General features: G+C 37.3%; 2 protein-coding genes across 4 annotated transcripts in view; one reads left to right on the top strand and one right to left on the bottom strand.

Moving 5' to 3' along the window:
• The window catches only part of LOC136850681 (uncharacterized), a 210,535-nt gene that overhangs the window by 157,339 nt on the left and 31,409 nt on the right, over positions 1–21,787 (bottom strand). The gene's annotated exons all lie outside the window — the stretch shown is intronic.
• The window catches only part of LOC136850680 (major facilitator superfamily domain-containing protein 6-like), a 62,886-nt gene that overhangs the window by 18,169 nt on the left and 22,930 nt on the right, over positions 1–21,787 (top strand). The window contains exon 1 of one of the 3 annotated variants that reach the window (XM_067124475.1): positions 7,276–7,480. The exons of 1 other annotated variant lie outside the window; for it this stretch is intronic. The gene's annotated coding sequence lies outside the window, so the exon portion shown is untranslated. Of the gene's footprint in view, positions 1–7,275; positions 7,556–21,787 lie in introns of those variants that run through there. One more of the 3 variants, XM_067124476.1, reaches the window with a different exon arrangement.

The following is a 21,787-nucleotide window of genomic DNA, read 5'->3' as shown; positions in this document are numbered from 1 at the left end:
TATTTTCAAGAGGCGCTTGAAGACAATCCGCGCTTATCCTGAGAAACGTTACCCTTCAGTTGGGCAAGAGACGAAGGATAAGAACCACCACATTCAGGTTCCCCCTCCCCCCGACTCGAGACGGGGAAAAAAAGTGGGGGGGGAGCTGAAACAATGGATGTTCTTTTTTTTCGTAAGGCTTCCAATAGAGCGGAGAACTTACGATGCCAACACTGTCCTATTGTGTGAAGAATCTAACCGCAAGACCGAAGAGAAATAAGGGTAAAACGTTAAACACGATTTTAAAGAAATGTAACCCAGAACTTTAAAACCAGGGGTTCATTTCCATCTCTACTTATACTGACAAAGACAAAGGAAATAAATAGAAGAATGTGATATTTGTTGTAAAAAAAATAACAGAAATAGGTTATAAGAATTAAATACTTGCTTTCAGTAACTCTGAAAATACAAAAATAAGAGCATCACTGGAAGAAAGAAAATAAACTAAGACTACTTTTTTGGAGAAACCATGGCTTAGAGCAAGTTAATCCTGGCAACTAGTGGCGGAATTTTTCTAACTTTAGAGAATTGAATCAAACTTTCATTGGCGATCTTAGATTCTCTTTTTCCTCGTTGCACAAGCATAAATCCTCAGCTAAAGCAACGGCCTAAAGCTCTGACTTTCCTCCAGGCATTCTTTCGAAGATTAGGTGAGAGAGCAACAAAGGAATACTTCAGTGGGAATAATCTGCTTCGTGAACAAGAGCTAAAAATGTAGGCTTATGTGTACTTCTTGTGTTCTTTTGAAATTTCCATCCTCTCGACTTTGTCATTTTTTTGCTCTTTACTCCATTTTTTTTTGTCTTATTCTTATCTTAATCCCTAGTCACGGTGGCTGCTTTTAATGACCTTCCTCCGACTATTTCTATCATGAACTTCTCATTTCATAACTATTTTTGACATATATCTTACAGGAGGAAGCCCTTCCTGACTCCATACCTTCCTCTTTATTAAGGCTTGGGACAGGCACGGAGTTGGTCTGGCTTGCCCGCAGTTGCTAGTTCTCTCTCTCTCTCTCTCTCTCTCTCTCTCTCTCTCTCTCTCTCTCTCTCTCTCTCTCTCAACAAGATTTTTTTTATACGCTACTTCCGTCAAGGAAGTTGTGCGGAGGTGTAATCCTCGTGATTTCCACAAGATTTCTCAACATCTTATTGGGGGGAAATCAATTTTTCCTATTTTATCTCGTCTTTCGTTATTACCTTTTAAATTTATCTTCCTATTCTGAAACGAATTTATTTTGTTCGTAGAGTACACTACTATCATATCAAAATCTTAAAAAAAAATTATACCACGTCACTCATTATAAGTATAATGAAAGAAGGAAAATCAGGACTATGTTATGAAGAACGTGTTTCGATTCTTTTCGTAATCTTCTAAAGTGTTATTTGATTTCCAGTTACAATGAAAAGAGAACAGCATGAAATCTACTAGAACTGGAAATACTTTTTCCTTACGGGCTTATTCAGTAGCTTTTAGGAGGATGAAGTTACGCACGTAACTTGTCAAAGCCTTTGGTTGCGTCTAGAAAGCCTTCATGTTTTTAAGGAGATGAATAATTCTAATTTACTGAAATACCCTACCATAGAAAAATTCTGAAAAAATGGCCTCTAGAAATGGGAAATCTTTATGCATTATTCAATTGGCCATAGAAAATTTCGAATAATTGAGTAAGGCGTTATGTATTTATACAACGCTTTCGTAGATTTTCCCCGTGAAAATAAAAAATACTTCGCTTCGAATTCTTTTTCATCAATATCGTTTAGAAGGTTTTTGACTGTTATTTTTTCCGTCAATTGTTTACATAAACATGCACGTTTTCATTCAGTATTATCTATTCATTCTATTGCCAAACTCGATATAAAAAATCTAAAGTTTGCAAACAAAATTTGGAGCAAAGGAATGCAGAAAAATCAACTGCAGGAAAATGCGAGGAATTCTATTCATCAACTTCACAAACAATCGCAAAAGCACCCGAGTCGTTTTAAAATATGCTGAAAAATGTTGGAGAATAAATGAACGAGTGAAATGGGCGCAAAGAAAGCCTCTGAAACTCGCGCTGAATTCTGAACAAGTAACTTGAAAAACGTACCTTGATGCCGGGAGGCACCTGCTTATAAAAAGGCGCCGTGGGCAGAATTAATTAGGAAGACTTTACTAGGAAAAGCCAAGGCGAACTCCAGGGAAGTGGCTGGAAAGGCCCTAGCACCAGACGAACGGCGGTAATGCCTGGAACCTGTTATATTCTCCAGGCAGGTAAAGACCGAAATGACCTCCGGGCAGAGCCCGTTTCTGGAAGGATGTTGACCGCGCCCTTGTGACATCGAACTTAAGAGAGGAATATACTTATTATAATGTATTTTCTCTGAATATGTCTCGGGAAGATCGGTGAAACACCTGGGTAACATTTAATTCACAAGAAAATGGGCTGCGTCTTTTTATGCGCTCGTTAAACGAATTTTCTAGGAAGAAGTGTGGCATGTACGATTTTATAGTAGATGTCGGTTAGAATAGAAATCGATTTGTTTCATAGCATTTTAACGGTTAGAAATTGCTTCAAGACACTAACACATGTACAAAATAATAATGCATTACCTAAAGAAGTTCCCCAAGCTTATTCGTATTTTCGCTGTTATTCATTCCGTTATTCACTATCAAGAAAACTCACACGCTGCCATGCTTCCTTGAAATCAGTAAAGCAGCCTTCGAAGGAATAAGCCATATCACGCCTCAGGATGGAAAACAGAATAATTAATAGGACGTGTTCCTTACTGCGTGCCAATGAGAAAATATTGAAAATATCACGTTTAACATCTGTAGTATTTATATACTTCATGAAAATAACGAAATGCAATGGCGTAAGGTCACTGTATCGGTCCGCCTCAAGGCTCAGGTCGCTTTTCGTTCAACATTACACGATGAAAAGATGTTATAAGAATCTCAACTTGTAACCCGATTCTTTAATAACAATTTTCCCTTCAACTCCTAGAAGGCTGGCAGTTTCTTTCTTCTTCTTCTTCTTCTAAGAACAAGGTTTCTAGGTAACTAGGTATTGCTAGAAGCTAGAGTGGGAGAGAGGAGAGAGAAATTCTCCGATATTATAGCACACATTTTGATTACAACTTATAAACAAATGAGAATCGTCTGAAGAGTAACTTTAAGTTTCTTGATCGGCCTTCTTTCCCCTCTAAGCTTTTTCGATGATTCCCTTTAGGTATGAATGATAATGTCTTTGCTTTTACAGTTACTCTCATATGTCCTATGGGGTTTTGAAGACGAATTTGCTGCCATTATTTTTCATTGCACTCAGTAAGGTCACCATTTTAAGCATATGAGTGTGTGAACAGTCCTATACTTCTTCTTTATTATCAACCCGCTAACAATAATCACAAGAGATAAACTAATGGACTGACTATTTATCTTTAGGAAGACAAGTGTTTTGAAAGTACCCAACGAGAGTTCGATTCTCTTAATAGTCTGTCATAATTTTTTTACAAGATATACAGTACTAGCATAACCTCTAAAAAAAACCTTTAACCCCACGAAAAAAATACAATTATTTAAAGCCACGGGAAAGAAGCTCTTCCAAGCAAGATATATCAGCTGTGTGTGTGTGTGTGAGAGAGAGAGAGAGAGAGAGAGAGAGAGAGAGAGAGAGAGAGAGAGAGAGAGAACGCTATGTTATAATTTACCAAAATAATTTCATTGTAAAATCGAAGCCTGACTACAATAAATAGGGAAAATCATTGTTCATTCTTAAACAAATATTGTGCAAGAATCATTTACAAGCAGCTGGTGTATTTAAGAAAACACATACTGATCAATGCTCAGTATTTAAAATCGAAGATGCTCGTTCCATAAGTATTACACGTGAACAAGCAACACAAACACAGAAAAATAACATTCATATTATGATGAGGACGAACACGTGACGGAAATCATCGCCTGCATGACCTAGACATTAAAAACATCCAACACCGTGCAGTACTGAATGCAATCATTTATTTAAGATGCAACGCAGCATTTACAGGTTAAGCTCGGCAGCGCTCTAGGAAATGCGAGTACGTTTAAGAAACTTATTAATCATTACTAATGTTCCACCAATAAATCTTTCACTACCATGCAATTTTAAAGAGAGAGCTAATGATTTGTGATGCCGTTTATAAAGGCATTCCCTGGATGCTTCTGACACTGATGCAGAATCACAATTATAAATCTCTCCCTCAAACACACACACACACACACACACATGCACGCGCGCGCCCTCTGACCGTTACTATATTCATGTACGAATGCGTATGCAGTTATTCTGTACAGATATTGGTGTTTACACTTACGTGGTCTGGTCAGACAAGCGCTAAGAATCAGATTCTTGGCGAATACAAATTCTCTGAGTAATCACATGCTGGGAGTAACAAATGTTTGAGTAGTCACAGAAACCCGTGACCAGTGGTCTCTTTACGTAACGAAAGAGAGAGAGAGAGAGAGAGAGAGAGAGAGAGAGAGAGAGAGAGAGAGAGAGAGAGAGAAGGGAGGAAGTTATGTTCTTCGATTCTCTCTTTAGTGCCAAGTGGGTGGGCTGGCGGTGTACAAGGAAAGTTCACATAAATAGTTAATCATGTGACATCATTGAAGATGATAATGCGGAAGGAGCGACTATTTCTTAATTACGGTTCCCACAATTTTTTCTTGAGGCTATTTACTATTATTATTATTATTATTATTATTATTATTATTATTATTATCATCCTTTGTGGTGTCTTCCTAATGCCTAGTGCACTTGTATTTTTTTACATTTGAATTCGATAGCGAAGGGAAATCATGCAAGGATTTTCCTATTTATTTCAGCAGCATTTCTTTGACTAACAAACAGTTAAATATCTAAAGAACCGCACAGAACAGACGGCAGACGCCCAACGTTGAACGTCTCTGCTGCAGGGTACACTATCTCCATACAGCGACTTTGCAGTGCCTGCCTTAAAATAAATCTGTGAACGGCAGCAAGCTAATTATGTTTTCTCCTACCCTTGACTTAACCATCGTCTGTGAACCACAAACCTTGAAAAAAGTAGGCGCAAATTTCTCCAAAGCTGAGAGTGTGTGAGTTCTGTGCGTTTATAAGATCTGTTTAGGAAGATGAATGATCACCTTAACTCTGCTCTGAGTCTCCGGGGATTCAGACAGGCGAGAGACGTCGTTAATTGTTGGAATATACAGAAGCTTGAAGGTATGCTTAGTTAGCTTAGGATGCTGCCAAACCGATGCTACTTCCAAATCTAAAGGGTTTATCTATCCTCATCTGAAGGACTGGGAGATCTTTTTATCAGTCCCTTGAACGCTGATTTGATTAGAAAGTAGTTCTCTACAGATTCAGAAGCGCTGTGGGTAACGTTTGAAACTCATTTCGTATCTGGAGGCTATGGAGTACTTCTATAATAAAAACAATCATACTAAGGCTTTTACAATGATCATAATAAGAGTTCATCGTATCTTGATACTCAAATTATAACTAAGATCTGTTGAGAAATCACTGACACTTATGGGACTAATTCGTAAGGCGTAATATCCAGGAACTTGGTTATTGATCGTAAGATGAATCACGCAGCACCCGCTCTAGTAAGTGAAAAAATTCTTTAGCTTCTGCCAAGATTCGCGATAACTTCCAGATGGGGAAGTCACCTGTCGCATCAAAATAACTGCAACAAAACTGACGTTCCATTCTGTGCAGTACAGAAATTTCCAGACTGGGACACACATCAATTGAGGAGAATGATGAATAAGCCAAACTGACTAGAAAAAGAAGAAAACAGATTAAACAGAAGCTTGGAGGTATGAAAAATAAGTAGATTGTAAATGAAATTCAAACACACAAACAATAAACAAATATCCTTGAAATAAAAATACTGTGGGCTATAAACAAAGAAAAGAAAGAAGGAAGCAGCCGCATAGCTTAGGTATAATAAGACTCCCAGCAAGTGCCAAAAAGGACAGGAGGATGACACAAAAAAGAATTAATGATTCTTCGACAAACAAATCAGTCAAATGACAAAGAAGACGAGAACAGCCAAGACCATAGACGTACTGTACATTCACTTTTTTGTCCAAAGGTACAGGCAGAAGAGAGAGAGAGAGAGAGAGAGAGAGAGAGAGAGAGAGAGAGAGAGAGAGAGAGCAAGTGTACCGGGACTTATTGGTTAATGGAAAGACCATGTAATCCCTGAGCAACTGTCCGTGTTTGAACAATTTAATCTTCGTTCGTCATTCTAAAACTTCAAACCGGAATTGACCTCAAAAAACAAAAATAAATTAAACGACCAATTGATCACTTCATTAAGAATAGAAAACGTCTTCAACAAATAAACACACACACACACACACAAACCCACATTTAGTTTATCTATTTATCGATATGAACCCGCTTACCAAGTGTTTTTATGAACACCAGTTGCTCTTACCAGCTGACGAAATGCCAAATCATCAAAGAATGTAAAAGGCGGGTCGCCCCTACAATGCGTGTCTGAAATCACGTACAACTGTACTCGGCCTTTAGACTTCACATGGCTTCTAAATTTAGATATCACCTGATTGGTGGTGAAGCTTTTTTTTTTTTATCCGCGGGGGCAATGTAGTTGTAAAAGCAGATCTGTGGGATGTCATTTATTTAAATTATCCAATATATAAATGTAAAGGATTTATGCTTGCTTCTGTAGTGTAAATACATTTAAAAACGTATACATATACATATATTATATATATATATATATATATATATATATATATATATATATATATATATATATATATATATATATATATATATATATATATATATACATGTGCGTGTGTGTACAAAGGTTATCAAGAATATTTCACTGTCAATTCATAAAATATGTCGTTGAGTGAATGAGTGCATTATTTGGGGTCTGCTGCTCCTGGCTGTGTCTTCAGATTAGATTTAGATATAATACAGATAAAACGTTCTTAAATCATTATCGCAATCAGCGGAAATAACATACTTACTGATGACTTGCGCATCGAACTCAAATTCCCTTTCAAGAAACTGAATAAATTGGCGGGATTTTGACATCTTTGTCCACTTCAGAACAAGAGGATTTTACGTCTGAAAAATAAATCCTCTCTGATGGTATGCCTGTGCAACAGTCTGCATTTAATCAAACGTAATGTGACATATTTTGTGGGCATTAGTTTTCTGATATGACCGACGCAAGGTCAGAGAATGTAGATCACATGCTGCTGGAGACATCTTGCAACTTCGCGCTCAGATGAGCCGTTTCAGGGGCTTTCTCGGCGTCCCAGGCGATTTTCCCCCGCAGTCGGTGTTGCCCTACCACATGCTTAATACGTGCCATTGGGAGCTGTCGTCATAAGTGGAAATTTACTATATTCCATTTGGCCTTCGTTTAGTGTTCCCAGTTTGATCTGTGTAAGTGACCACATAATATTTCCTTTGTTTCGTTGTCAGCGAATGATCATTTTATCGCCACCTGACTAAAAAAAGGTAAGATGGAATTTTTTTTTCTTATTTCATATAAGGCTCGTAGACATGGAAAACGTTACTGTAGAAACAGTCTAAGGACTGGACACTGTTATTTCTTTTCTGGCAGACGATAGCCCAGCAGGAAGGGAAAGCGTTTGCACAGAGCTTTGCCAAATATTGCGTCACAGAAAACTCAAATTTGCTCTCTGGAAGGGAAACTAGTTTATGCGGCGATTCAGGAAACGAAAAGGATTTAGGATAACTTTCTTGTTATGCAAGAGATACTGGTTATTCTTAGAAACCTTCAGAGCACAAGAATTTGACGTATAACTCTGAATTAGTTCGTTTCTCTTTTTCCATATTCGATACGTCTTGATTGGCTTAGTGCTGCAAATTTTGAGTGGGAACTTGTTCGTAATTAGTAAAAATTACAGGTTTATTTTGATAGATTTATCTGATAACCGTGGAGCCTGTTTCGGAAAACCGTTAGCGCTGACAATATCTGTGATGTAAGATCATACAGTTCTTAGAAATACTGTTCTCTCTCTCTCCCCCCCTCTTCTTTTTCACTCTCTCACAGATCTCATTCTTTCTTTTATTTTAGTTTTTTACATATATATATAATTTATATATATATAAATATATATATATATATATATATATATATATATATATATATATATTCTTTCATCGAACGTAGTATACATTAGTATTCGGAATACCTGCATGAAAAATATATGCTCATTACACATACATAAAAACTTTGCATCATTCTGTACGTTGGCTCAATGAAGGACAATTATACGGTGGTATAAAAAGAAGTGGATAAGATAAACCATTAGATTTCTCCAACAAGGAGAAAAGGATGTTCTAATGGTCAGTGGTAATTCGTTGAATGTAAGTTACCTGGCGTCATGCTACTATGGTCGTTGACACCGTGGTCTGGGGCGAGGACGACGTGAAATGTTAAACACTAACCTCCCGCTACAATACTCATCCTCCTCTGATTTCCTGGAACTTGTAGCAACGCCGGAAACATCATCGTTTCCATGGATATTTCGAGACTCTTCAAGGATATGCCCGTCGACAGGAAAAAATACCGATTTTTTTTTTCTCTCTCTCTCTCTATTTAGCGGTTTTCTTTTGTCTAACTTTTCATGGGAGTGTGTCTATGTATCGGCAGTTCATATATATCTGAACATTGGTTCATCGTTTCTTTTAAACGCAGAGTAAAGGAAAATAAAACATTTAAAAAAACAATCACGGTAACACTGAACATAGGAAAGATAACCTACCGCCTCAGTTGTTGGACTAGACCTAGACCTATGGTAAAGCCCAGACATTAACTGTTATAATGGCATGTCGGGCAGAGGAGCATAATCTGTTATTCGTATTGGGATCCATGTGGATGATGTTCCACATTAAAACAAATATCATGACTCCCAGATATAGACGAGGATTAGCAGTTAATGTGTCTTTTAGCCGGATAAATAACGAATGGTTATCAAACAGTGTAAATGCAATGACGTACAAAATGTTAATCACCATGAGATTGGGGTTTGTTTATTTTAAATAGAACACAAGTGCTTATTAGTAGAAATATAACAGCACAAAATATTGCAAGCTTAAATGGTAAATAACTTCATTTGAGATTAGCCAAGATCAGGCCTTTTCAACAAAAATCCGCTTGGTGTTACATCACCGGTAACTGTAGCGTTTTCGAGGTGAACGATATTGGCTTTCAAAAGAAATATGAATAATTAATGTTAATCAATTTATACTAGGAAAACACGATGGTTATTATTTCTATGCGTGTTCACGGGCCATTAGCCATTTCAAAATGGAAAAATTAAATTTTGGGAAAAATTGTATTCAACATTGTTTGAAAAAGACAATATAGCAGTAAATGAGGAGAGGACGCAAATTCTGAAAATTGATGCCCAAACCAATAATAATAAAGTTTAGCAGGACTTTCCCTTAAATCTGATTTTTCCATTTTGAAATGGTGATGAGTAATAACTGCGATGGTTAACGGCTTTTGAAAAAGTTGAAAAATAAGAACCATGGTGTTTTTTTTTTTTAACATGAAATTATTAACATGAAGTATTCATATTCTCTCGGAGGCCAACATCGTTCACTTCCAAAATGCTACAGTCATCACCTAGGCCGCCGGTGAAGTGACAAGAAATAATTTTTTCCCAGAACTTATTTTAGCTTATCTGGTATGGAGTTATTTAGCAGATCAGCTAATAACATTTTGTGCATTTTCTTATAACTCATAAGCTCAGGGTTGCTGTTTATTTAAAATGAAACACACCCCAATTTCATGGTTTGATAAACATCCTCTACCGGCTTACAAACCAGTAACTGCTAATCTTCTGCTATATTTGGGTGTCATTTTTGTTTTAATCTGAAGCATCATTTACGTATATCCCAATTCTCTGCCCTAAATGCTAATAGATAATGTCTAAGACTTACTATAGATTTATCAAGTGTCAAAATTTCTTTCACCGGTCTACGCTTAGTCCAACAACTGGAGAGAGGTTGGCAATATCTTTCCTAAGCTGAGCTTGCAGATAAAAAAAAGTACTTTTAATTTTGCTCTAAGTTAGCAGTTCTTACTGTATTACTGTGATTCCGTTTCAATTTTCTAAATATTTAGCTATTTTATGTTTATCTTTTTCGTCCTGAAATACCGTTCGTGTTTTTCTGATGGTAATGAAACCATGAACAAACGTTCAGATTTTTTACAGCTTATGAAATGCTCTTGCATTAGACACTCCCGCGAAAAGCTAGACACACACACACACACACACACACCCACAAACGAGACCCTTGACATAAAAATAAAGAGGAAAAACTTCAGCATTATTTTCCACATGAGGTCGATATGACTTGGGAACGTACTTGCATTGGGGTCGGATCGACCTGTTATTGGATGGCGGATCCGGACTAAAGTTGGGAGCTGTGTGAAGAGGGTATGAGAATATCAAAATCTAGTCCATGAGGTCTTTTCAGTCGAGTTAAAATTTGTGGGTCAAGAGTAACAACGATATTCAAGAATCCGAGTCTGTGTTGAAAATAAAAAAAGTTTTCTTATCGTAATGACGCAGGAAAAAAATGTATCTGCTCCAAGATATTATATGCCGTGATGTAGAAAGCTTATTTGCGCCGTTGTTGTGGAGTTTGGCTCCAGACTACGTTTGACGCCAAATTGCGACTTGATAATTTCGGTTATAATTCTTATTTATAGCTCTCTCTCTCTCTCTCTCTCTCTCTGGTATTATACGCAATGCAACTTTAATCAGTCACTCAATCTCTCTCTCTCTCTCTCTCCCTCTTTCTCTCTCTCCCTTCCCAGTTAGGTTCTCTTTGGTAGAGGTGTACGTATGTATGTACGTATGCAGGGATACACGTAAGAGGTTATAGAGATAAAGATGAAATACCTTCATTGGCGTCCTTGAGTACTCAGAAATCTGATTAGATTTCCACGGTACGGATTCGTTTCAAGATATAAATGCATTAGTATATAAAAATAGCTGCCTAGCGCCCTTGGTCATTTGGGAAAAGCGATGGTAAACGTGAATACAAATAAAATGTGGCTCATTACAAATCCAAAAGTAATTATTGTTTTAATCAAGATGACCTGGCCGCTTAGTTTTGCACTTAAACCTTCGGGAATTTAAATGAGAACATTGGGCCCTATTGATCGAAGATACCATTCGTAAGGAAATGCTCCTTTTTATCTCTTTCGCAACTGCCGCCGAGGTATTTTTGATCTATGAACGGTACGGTGTTGAATGGTCCCTATAAAAACGTTTGATAGATATAGTTAAATCAAAACGAAGATTCGATATACCCAAAGTCAACATACTGAAAGTATATTTAAAATTTCCCTAACATCACGCGCTACTACTTATCACCTCTTTTATTTATTATTATTATAAATTCTAGCTATAAAACAAGATTAAACAGATTTTGGCTATTAGTCATGGTAACTTTTCTCGACAATTTTCAAACAAATTCAGCAAAGCTCGCTTATTAATATATGATTTTGGCATGTAGGCGTTTGGTTGTTTGTTTCAACGGCTGAATTATTTCAGTGGTTTTGTTCCTCTCGCACCGATGAAATCCAATATTTGTGAAGTGTCACAAGCTTGGTAAGCGGTAGCAAAATGGGAACCATGGAAATATGCCATATGCTCAGATTCAAATTCCCTTTCCTCGAGTCCCAGGATTCCCGGCGGGAATTTATATTTACATTAATGTTGCTATTTTGCTGCATATTGGAGATTTCTCTGAGCACAGCAGTTTTGTAATACAATTCCAAGTTCTATTTTCGCCTGGATGGTTATCGCCTGGTTCATGGTGTGAGGATCTGGAGGCCGAAATTTTAAATTATCGCACTGTTATCAGGTGCAGTGGGGTGTGTTCTCCTTTCCGGTTAAAGTTCGTTGATTTCCAAGGATTCTGCGGCCTCTATAAGCTTTGCAGATCATTTTTCATGTCGACTCCAAGCAATTGGTGAACTTTGTTGCTTTGATTCTCTTGGCCATTTGCACCACCTAATTGATGAGGTAATAATTAAGGTTTGAGATTACTGTTTTTCTATGCAGGAAATTTTTGCGTCAAAACGCTATAAAGAAAAATAATTCGGTTTGCAATAAATCTGTTTAGCTTTAGTTTGTCGTATCGTTCCATTTTTATTAAAATCAACACATCATCTTTTCCTGCTTCCGAGCACTTCATCCTATTCCACTTTGTTCTTCTATAAGATGTCCGAATATTCTCTTTGCCACAGACTTTTCGTGACGCCTTGTAGCGTGTCCATAAATATTTCCATTTTTAATGTACCTTGAGATTCCTGTAGATTCTCAAGGGTTGTCACTAATCTGAGAAGTTCTCTTCTTTCAGTAGTATCTAAAGGACAGAAAGATCCATGTCATGGTATATTCACAGCGCAGTCCAGACGAAGTCTCAGGAGATTATGTTGCTGTTGACACGATATTTTTATTTCTCTCCTGATCGGATTCCTTTTTCGGTCTTGGTTGCAGAACCGGTAACTCTTCATCTATGTCGTTCTCAAAGCGCTGACGTCACTAGATATGGCAAGTTTCGGATACAATTTCACTCATAAATATTTTTATCTCAGAGAGAGAGAGAGAGAGAACCAAGGTACAGTTTCCTTTCCCCCTCCCATCTGTACTTTTTGAGACCGGTGTTCGTACACTGATGGAATAATTAACAATTTCATTAGATGTGAATTATATCTTTCTTGGTTTGCACAAACATATAAAAAAAATGCAAAACTGTACATTTTAATTTTCTTGGCAAATAAATAAGTAATGGCAAAAAAATTTTCGCCATGTTGAGTAAATTAGTTTATGTAAACAACACGAACAAGCACATTTATGGGTGATGTCGGAAATAAACGACCCGTTTTATTTATGCGTGGGCGCATACATTTTTTCATAATATATGAAAAGCACCTGGAAGCCACAGAGTCTCTCATGAATAATATAGCCTTGTCACACCACACGTGTGTCACCTCATCCATCAGTTGCTTCGATGGACCTATAAAAGGATCTAGATCAGAAGCACAAATACATAATGTAAATTTTCTTATGTAAGTTTATCAGTAATTTCACAATATTATTGGATAACAGCTTATGCTTTTCCAAATTTTAATATGGCATTTCCTCACAAATATCTCTACATATGGAGCTAATCGGATGTACAGGCATTGCATCATTGCCGTTTATCTCTTGGAAATTCCAAAGCCGTTACAACCGCTCTCCCAATTAACTCCATATCGATTGTCAAGAATTACTCTTTCATCTGTGATACAGATGGATATTGTCAACCGTAATAAAAAATTTGTTATACGATCAAATAATGAATAATTGCCCGGCATTTTTACCTCTTGACTTGGTGCTATGGCAGGAATTAATGTAACCCTATGATGCTATAAAATTGTTTAACTACTTGCAGTCACATAACTGCATATTAGTTACAACGGATGTTTTCGCAATATATTGTACGTGCCCTGCATTCAGATTCTCAAAACCAATGGTCTGCATGCGTGTTCTCGAGTTTAAAAGTTTTTGTGATGCTAAGTACTTATTTTTCATGCCATGCACCGTGTTTGTACTACGATAAAACATATAACTTTCAGGATACTACCAACGCATAGAAAAGTTTGTAGAGTAAATGGCTTGCGAACATTGCTCTCAAATACGTTCTGCATATTTCTTAAACGTATCTTTCAGTAATGATGGATTGCAGGCTATATGTCGCCTTCATGTAGCTCGAGTTATTTTGTATTTCAATCAGACATATTCATCAATGGAGATACGACCTTCACTCAATACTCAACCAGAAGTTTCATGTTATTTTTACGTTATGCAAAAGCTGCGAACACACTACTCAAGCGTTTGAACCAGCCTTTCACAATCCCCATTTTTCGCATTTGCTAATATGCCTTCCTCTGTTTATTAAAGCTTAAACGTTTTTCAGTGACAGACCTGTATGTCTCTCAGGGACCGAGATTGATTTGGGTAACGATACGCTCTCTCCTCACCTAAGAAACATGGTTAAATACAAAGGCTGGGGGGAAATTAAGAAAGAAAACCGAGAAAATTTAGAATTAAGCCCGACCACATCAAGGTATTCCCCGAAGCAGACATGCCATCTTTCATTACGATGGAAATTGGAATCGAGTTTTCTTATCTTGTTTATAATTCCCTAATGGCCAGATTTGTTTGGTTTCTGTTATCTTGTATCACTCGTAACTGGGCAAACCAGTGGGACTGACTAATTGATTGATAAGGAATCTTACTTTATCACTGTAGGCATTACTGAGATATTTGGCATGGCCAAGCTCGCTACCCAAACTCTTGACTTAACTACTTCACATTACTCCAAGATTCTTGCCTGATCGCTTAATCCCTATTACAGTTGACAGTGATGCATTTGCTTCTTTCCCTGTTTGTAGCGGCGTTCCTCACGGCTGAGCGCTTTCACTTCCTCATTTTCAAACGCTCTCTTTTCCTTGCCTCACCAAAGACGAAAATTGGACTTTCCTTGCACTTCGAAATCTATTAAAGCTGGTCTTTACAGTATGTGTAACTCAGGCAATAAATCTGGTAGCCTATATATAATTCAAACACTTTCAAGAGTTCACTCATTTTCCTTATTATTTTTCTCTGGAATTTCCACGATCTCCAGTGATATCGAAATTCAACTGCCTTAAGCTTTTTCCCGTATTTCGAACATAAACATAAATGCAGAGGTAATTTATCTTGGGAGGTCATGTGACACTCTAGGCTAAATCTGTCCGTAAAAGGGCGGGTGACAATGTTTTGCATAAGCCGCTTCCGCGATACCATTGCAAATTAAGAAGCATGATTCGGAGCTTGCTAAACCTTCAAAACAAAATCCCGGATATCAGTATCGGTAGTACTTATCCGCCTGAAGAAAAGATTTATCTTTATTTTTTCATGTGTTAGCTTTCATTGGTTCTTCTTGACTCGTTCCTACTTCTATAATAAGGTGGCAATAGGTAAAACACAAACCTGAATGAATGAAACCTTGATTCATGATGCATTAGTCTTGTGATTGGCCTGAAATACATAGCCACATTCATATCATTTTCATCCAACGGAGCATTCGAAAAGATATTAGCCTAGAACCCGTTACTAACAACTATTGATTTCTATATTTAACTTTAATTGTATTATTTCCTATATTTTACTTCTTCATTCTAGCACTCGCTTAACAAAGAATGTGATTGAATCACATCTAACATGTAACTTTGCGACCTAAAGCAGTGAACTCTTGCACGCACGTATATGTCTAAGCAAACAATGGTTATTTAAGCCAAAGGCGTAGTCTTTTCCCAGACAGGAACTGGTGCCTAATACTGTTCTTCGTGTATAAATAGCTCTTTGGCGAAGTTTGCTCTGTCGATGTGCTTCTTCTTCATTCGAAACTTCGTCCCATTTCCTCTGGTGTTATCAGCTCGACTCCTTCTCCAATAATTTAGACCTGCGGCCTCAACACTGTCTACCTTTTCGTAAATCTCATTTCTGCCAACATTAATTTATGCCTACATGAACAAAAAATAGGCAGTAATTGCCAAATTTGTGGATATTATTAGGAGGTTTGATAGATATGAAAATGATTATCAGCTTCACCATGCCTCATTTGCATAAAGTGACATTTTGCACGGAGAGGACATCGAGTTTCTAATCGATATTGTTCCTATGGCCGGTGCAGTCGGTAAAGCTGTCATACATCATTATTTGCAGCGGAGCAGCTGGAACTTATCTGTTTTTCGTAATAGTAGTTTTATCATTATTAAGATATACTTTATATATGCACATACATGTATACATGCACGCACACACATATATAATATATATATATATATATATATATATATATATATATATATATATATATATATATATATATATATATATATATAATGCATTTAAATCAAATTCATTTTACTTTTGGGAATAACTTACACCTACAGTAAATTAAATAGTAAGTACTCCTACCCTGACCAAGACCAAGATTCAAACCTTGCAATCTCTTTATATATTTGCCCAGTGTGTGTTTATGTATGTTTGTATGCTATAAGAAAAACAAGAACTAGTTACATTCTACGGTACTGTCTTATTTTAACCTTGTGATGCATTAGATCTTGCCCCGTGGTGAACAAATGGGTTACGAAGTATTCCTAATTCACTAATTCAGGGTATGTCAGCTTTAGAAATAGCAACAGCTGCTCAGCTGTTTACTTTTCAAATGTTGCAGCGTAAATACAGCTTTTGCGAATTTGATAAATTATTGCTATGAAAATAAATATCCATGCCAACTACGCTTTTAGGGAGTCGTAGGTTTGATGTTGGGCTCAGCTTAAAATTTCATTTCAAGTGTGGATTTGATTGTAACCCCAAGTTTCATTTTATTTAGAATTTACTTGATTGCTCTTAAGACAAACAAAAATATCGGTTGAAATGGTGCATGAATGTTTCTGGCAGCGAAACCATTAACTGAGAAAAAAAACCAAATTGATATCTCCTGTCTGTCAAATTGTAGTTCAGATGACCTTCCAAAAGTCAAGGTTACCTCGGACTATTTCTTATTATCTCGTCGCCTTAAGGGCTTGTTTACATTCATTGTAATCTAGAATGTTTGTTCGGTCGAGGTATTCATTGTTATCCTGAGCTGATATTTATTAACCAATCCTTAATTTCATAACCACACTAGGCGTTATTGTCGTTTGTGGAAGTTAAATTATTTTAGACGTTTCATTATCAATGTTTAGGGGCGATATATTTTGGCGTTCATTAAATTTCAGCCAATGAGCAAAGCGAGATCCTGGTTTAGTGTGAGAAAATGTATATTTTCTCTTTTTCTGGTTATTTCATATGTTGGTAGATGATGAAGAAAATGAAGACTTAACGGGATAAAACGTTGTGAAGTGAAGCTGTAAATAAACACTTATAAAACTGTCTCATGTACTGTTTGTTTAAACGCCAAAGAAGATCCTGGCACCACAAGTGTTCCGAGGCAAACTTATGCTCGTGAAACATCCCATCTCAGGATGTACTTAAGATTTTACGGCGTTATTTTAATACAGTATCATCATTAAACATGCGTACCTTCGTGGGAAAACACAAGGTTTATCCAGGGAGATGAGAAACGACCGAAGGAGTAAGGTGTCGGAGAGAAAAAGCAAAGTGGTGAAGAAGAATAAGGAATATGCAAAGTCCACTTGGCACTTTCGTCAACAAATGGACGCTCCGGTTCATTCCGGAAGAGCTGCGTGCGAACTACAAATTATGACCCAAACTCTGATCAAGACTCACGGTCTTCACTTCTGCTATACAGCCGTAAAGGAAGCTACAAGGTCATTCTTTATTAGTATCCTTCAAAGTTATCCAGTAACGATGACACGAAGGCGTTACGTTCTCACCTATAAGCTCATTAAACATCGGTATATCAGGATTGCATATCCCGAAGGTGCTCCTGTTACCTTTTCAACCATTCAGTTTATCATATAAACTTCACGGTGTGTGTCACGCATGTTTCCAATGCCACATCGCCGAAGTCGCAAGTTGTTATAAAATTTGTTAGGTGATACAACGGCAAGGAGCGAGACATCCCACTTCCTATTTGACATGATGAAGGTGCATCAGAAATATGTCATCCTGTTTGTCACGAAATAAATGTTCGAAGTTAACAGGAAAAATTCACTTTTAAAACTAAAATTTATTTTGGCAAAAATACTCGTTATTTTAAATTGATTGACTGGGCTAAATTATTAACTCGTTCCGAAAGAATTAAATATTCCGATAATATAAATGCAATTAGAAGCAGTGGCTCTCTCTCTCTCTCTCTCTCTCTCTCTCTCTCTCTCTCTCTCTCTCTCTCTCTCTCTCTATCTCTATCTATATATATATATATATATATATATATATATATATATATATATATATATATATATATATATATATATATATATATATGCTACAGAAATGTAAACCTGACACATTAGTATACTTAAATATAATTATATAAGATTGTAAAGCTAGAAATTTTGCGAATAAGACCTTCTTTGAAGGTAGAACCTAATCCTTTAAGAGTGGGCCCCACCCCCGACACGCAAATGAGATCGTATATCCATTGATAACATGAATCAGTTATTTTGGGATCACGGTACCACTGACGACACTAATCGACACGCGGAAAGGACAGGAAATTCCTTGACTGAAACAAAACGTAAATTAGAAGTACTTTCGAAATTCAGACCGTTGTGGTTTTGCATCCTTTAATATCAGTGATTCAGCAGGTCCCGAAAATGTGAATTGTCACCGAATGGGTTTCACACACGTGAGCTGATTTAGAGAGAGAAAAAAAAAAGTAGGATTCCGGCGTAATCTAAACAAGATCAAGGTCCGGCACTTGGTGTTCGATTGCTGCAAGATTCTGGCTCGCGAATTACCAGCATTTTTTTTATAAATATTCCGCATGTTTTCGACGAAAAGTCGATTTTTCGTTTCCTGACTTCGTTAAGAAGGATTTGTATATCAAAATGTCGCCAAGAAGTTTCTCTAATCTTCATGAATATTAAAATCGTTAATGCAAACACTGCAGGAATGTAACACGCTCTGGCGTGCAGTTTCCTCCTCTTCCTTACCAATAGTTGGCTCGCATGGATTTTTATTCAATTTTCTATTTAAAAGCTCTGAACGCGTTTATATAAGGAGGGACTCATGCACCCATACTTTTATAAGGCCGTTTGATTATTAAAGAGGAAAATTTATAACAGGAAACATTATTTGATAAAACCGGGTTTCTTCTTTCTGGCCCTCATGAAAAAACAGACCTCAATTTTCCATTTTTAACAACATTTTGTATCAGTCTCGACTGGATTCACATTAGTTTTTGATGAACTGCATTCGTTTTAAGGAAATATAAACGAGTAAATATTGGATGTCATAAAGCAAGAGATCAAATGAGTTTATTGTATAACTGGGGTGAGAGTAGACACAGACAGGCTTGTATTTCTGCCAAATATTTGTGCCAAATATTTGCTCATATCTGGATCATTACGTGTCCTGGTACTCAAAACATAGACTATGTAATCTAATCAGACGACATATTCAATTTATTTTTAGCTTCTTCACTCCAAAAATCTTTGTTTCAATGTTTGAAGGCTTTCACTGCACACTTCCTCTTTTTCTAGTATTACCTTGAAGTGGTAAACGGAACGACCAAATATTGCATCTTCATAGCGTACACATCCTGTACTTAAGACCGGTTCAGCATTTATGCACAAGACTTCAAGGACTGTAAAATGATACTTGTGGACTTTTATTTTTCGTTCCTTCGCCTCTTTTCTTCCCTTCAACGTCTTTTGGAGACTTCAGAAACGGAGAGAGAAAGGGATCTGCAACATTCGTATCAATCAAACTACCCTCTTCCATGTTTGGCAGTCTGCCGGGCAGTTTTTTTCTCTTCAATTTGCTGTGTGACTTTGAAAACACCTTCTCCTTTTATCTTCCTACTCTTTACGATTTAGCATTTTTGCCCAGAGATCTTATCCCTTTTATCCCATTTGTGTAAATTTGGCTGTATGGATTGGTGTAGCGCCAAGGCTTTGATGACAATATGTTATATATGCATAATAAGAAAGCACGAGGGCTCTTTCGCTACAGGTAACTACAGTGTTCATCAGTTCTGAGGATATACTCTGGAAGGCATAAACTGATGAACATTGTAGTTACCTGTAGCGAAAGAGCCCCCGTGCCTTTTTATTATCCATACGTAACATATTGTCATCAAAGTCTTGGCGCTACACCAATCCATACAGACAAATTTACACAAATGGGATAAAAGGGATAAGATCTCTGGGCTTATGACCCTCAAAGAAGAAAACAAACGTCCTCCCACAACCAAACTGTCCTTTAAAATCTTGCGAATGAGACGACGCTCTTTCTTTGGCACGGTTGAAAATATATGGAATGTTTACTCCTTTTTTCACGGTCCTCTGATAGACTGTGGGTATGCTTCGCATGTAAATGGATTCTTCGAATGTTCATGTGGTTTTAAGTTACCAAGACTGAAATGAAAACGCACGGTGAGTGATGCCATCTGCCACTTTATTAAAAGGAATAAACATCTCAACCCGAAATGGCATGTGAACAGGTGACGAGGCAACGTGCAGAAAGAACGACAACGGAGGGCATTTTTTGTACCCTCGAGGTTTAAAAGATTTGCTGAGCTCTTGTTTCACTACAGTAAATGAATCTGTTCGCCAGGTAGCGTCCAACATTCTGAACGAGATTGGAATCCGTCCAAAACCCAAGATTGCTGGTGTTTTAAAGAGACTGAAAATGCTCGTGTTAATTTTGCCTTTCGCGTGACGTTGATCACGACATTGGCGTGTAAATGACGTGGTAAAAGTATTATGCATTTCCCTTCTTTCAGTCGAATCCACGCACATGCAGACACATCCTTTCCCCTGTAGTCAAATGAGTGTTCCCTATTTTGTATATTTAGAGTAGTCCATGTAGACTTTGACAGCTGTACAAAGTTTGTCCTTCAGTGTTCAAGGAATGAAATTACTTTGCTGCAGTTTCAGCCGAAGTGCCAAGAGTAAACATAGTCCTAGGAGAAAGGATGCCAACTTGCGAAGGCTGAAATTGAACGGAGGCACCAAAAAATGCTGGTGAAATATGAGGGATCGATAAGACGATATATGCCGCTGAACTAATTCCTCTTACATGCACACCACCTCTTGAAAATGAAAAATCCATCTAATAGAGATACGTACGGCTTTGGGTCGTTACAGCGCCATAAAAGAATTGTCTACATATCTCCCCATGATTGACAGGAGCGGCTTGCCAAATTCTTTGCCTTCTTTACCACAGATGACTTATACTGGTGAAATACCTGCGACCCCAGTGACATTGGAGCGCCGAAGGGCCCGGGCATTCGCCTGCAGCCAGAATATCAGGGCCGTCACAAGACGAGTGGGCTGTACCCTTCACCGCGTGACTTCTTCAAAATAGTCGGGGCTCGTAATGATTTAAAAAACCCTCTTGGTTGGGGGGAACAGTTCAACTTGCATTTGATCGAGAGGCGGAGAACACGCCCGTTGGATCTTGAATCAAGATGAGTTTCTTCTGGAATATATTGGACTTTCCCGGATGAATCATTTAGTATGCGATTTATTAATAGCTGTAAAATGTGACGTTAGTCATCCGTCTCATGAAGGCGCAATAGCCTCTTTGGGATAACGATGTGGTCTCCCTCCAAAGCAGGAGAGTTTCGTGGTACGGTTCTGTAGATTTGATGTATGATGGATTGACGTGTAATAGAAATGGAAATGTCACTTATCATTAGTGAAATTTTCATAAGGACTGACCAGCCTGTCCGAAGTAGGTCACTGATGTCTGGGGTGCAGGACAGAGAGCCTTAATACGTACTTGAATTACAACCGATTGCGTCATCTCTATTATTGGTGCGTGTATACATACATACGTACATACATACAGGTATATATATAAATTGTATATATACATATATATATATATACTGTATATATATAAAACAAGGCAGTGGTGCCAGCGTTAAAAAAATTTTTTTGATGCAGTGTACAATACAGAGCTTTTAGATTTATCAATTTGTAAAGATTATCCATTCTCTTGCATTCAGTAAGAACCTACTAAATGA

Source organism: Macrobrachium rosenbergii, chromosome 22, assembly GCF_040412425.1.
Source record: "Macrobrachium rosenbergii isolate ZJJX-2024 chromosome 22, ASM4041242v1, whole genome shotgun sequence".
Lineage (NCBI taxonomy): Eukaryota > Metazoa > Arthropoda > Malacostraca > Decapoda > Palaemonidae > Macrobrachium > Macrobrachium rosenbergii.
This window is presented reverse-complemented; position numbering and strand designations above follow the sequence as displayed.